General features: G+C 39.8%; 1 pseudogene; it reads left to right on the top strand.

Moving 5' to 3' along the window:
- Positions 1-205: 205 nt before the first annotated feature.
- LOC147346480 (olfactory receptor 4A47-like) lies at positions 206-1,472 on the top strand (annotated as a pseudogene).
- Positions 1,473-1,872: the final 400 nt, after the last annotated feature.

Genomic DNA, 1,872 nt, shown 5'->3' with positions numbered 1-1,872 from the left:
GCCTTATTCAACTTGGTATTCACAATGTCTATGACACAGTGGACACATAGATAATTCTGCAGTTTATGCATTATAAGCTTTATGTAAATTCTTTTAAATAAATGATTGAAAAAGATGAAGTTTATAATGCATAAACTGCACCCCCCCATCTTGTTTTGTAGGTAAACTACTTCTAATTCGTGAACTCAGCTCCTGTCCGGACTAGATGGAATCAAGGAACAATGTAACTTACTTTGTCCTCCTGGGCCTCACACAGAATCCAAAGGAGCAGAAAGTCCTTTTTGTTCTGCTCTTGCTCTTCTACATTTTCACTCTGGTGGGCAACCTGCTCATTGTGGTGACTATAACTGTCAGTAAGACCCTGAACTCACTGATGTACTTTTTCCTTGCTTGCTTATCATTTATAGATCTAATGTATGCCTCTTCTATCTCCCCTAGAGTGATTTCAGACTTGTACTTTGGGGAAAATACCATATCTTTCAAACTTGTCTGACCCAGCTGTTTACAGAGCACTTTTTTGGTGGATCAGAGATCGTCCTTCTGCTGGTGATGGCCTGTGACCGCTATGTGGCCATCTGTAAGCCCTTGCATTATTTGGTGATCATGAGGCAGAGGGTGTGTGTTGTGCTGCTGCTGTTGTCATTTGTTTGTGGTTTTGTGCACTCAGTAATTCAACTTGTCACTGTTTATGGACTCCCTTTTTGTGGCCCCAATGTCATTGATCACTTTATGTGTGACATGTACCCCTTATTGAAACTCATCTGTATTGACACCTATGTCATTGGCATCTTAGTTGTGGCCAATGGAGGACTGATGTGTACTATTGTTTTCTTACTCTTACTCATCTCCTATGGAGTCATCCTGCACTCTCTGAAGAACCTGAGTCAGGAAGGGAGGCAGAAAGCCTTCCAGACCTGTGGTTCCCACATCACTGTGGTTGTCTGCCTCTTTGTTCCCTGTATTTTCATGTATGTAAGACCTGCTAAGACCTTCCCCATTGACAAATCATTGAGTGTGTGTGTTTTGTTTTGTTTTTTTTTTTGCTTTTTTTTAAAAATTAATTTTATTTTATTTTTAAACTTTACAATATTGTATTAGTTTTGCCAAATATCAAAATGAATCCACCACAGGTATACATGTGTTCCCCATCCTGAACCCTCCTCCCTCCTCCCTCCCCATACCATCCCTCTGGGTCGTCCCAGTGCACCAGCCCCAAGCATCCAGCATTGTGCATTGAACCTGGACTGGCATCTCGTTTCATACATGACATTTCACATGTTTCAATGCCATTCTCCCAAATCTTCCCACCCTCTCCCTCTCCCACAGAGTCCATAAGACTGTTCTATACATCAGTGTCTCTTTATACAGTCATAATTCCCATGCTGAAACCATTAATCTACAGTCTAAGAAATTCTGAGTTGAGTAATTCTATGAAGAAGATCTTTAGCAAAGCATATCATATCAAGTGGTAAATGAACGCATTATTCAACATAAATAAAGTAATTCATTATTAGGGCCAATCTTCTTGAAATGTAAATATCTACAGAAATCTGATGCAAGCTTTTGTTTTCTATAAAGTATTTATAATGCTTAAAATTAAAGAATATACTACATGTTTTTGCTATTAGTAACAGTTTCTCTGTTAGAATGTAAACCCTATGATGTTTGCTTTAACATTGCAGTAGAAGGGTAGGATACCTTTACAACAGGGAGTTAATAATATGTGGTCTGCCCAGGTGTTGCAGTGGTAAAGAATCCACCTGCCAGTGAAGGAGATGCAACAGACACAGGTTTGATCCCTGAGTCAGGAAGATCCCCCAGAGAAGAAAATGGCAACCTGCTCCAGTATTCTTGCCTGGAACATTCTGTAGA

Source organism: Bos grunniens, chromosome 23 (genome assembly GCF_055505025.1).
Source record: "Bos grunniens cultivar Pamir isolate PY7600 chromosome 23, Bosgru_T2T1.0, whole genome shotgun sequence".
Classification (NCBI taxonomy): Eukaryota; Metazoa; Chordata; class Mammalia; order Artiodactyla; family Bovidae; genus Bos; species Bos grunniens.
Note: the sequence above shows the minus strand (reverse complement) of the source record. Positions and strands in the feature narration are given on the sequence as shown.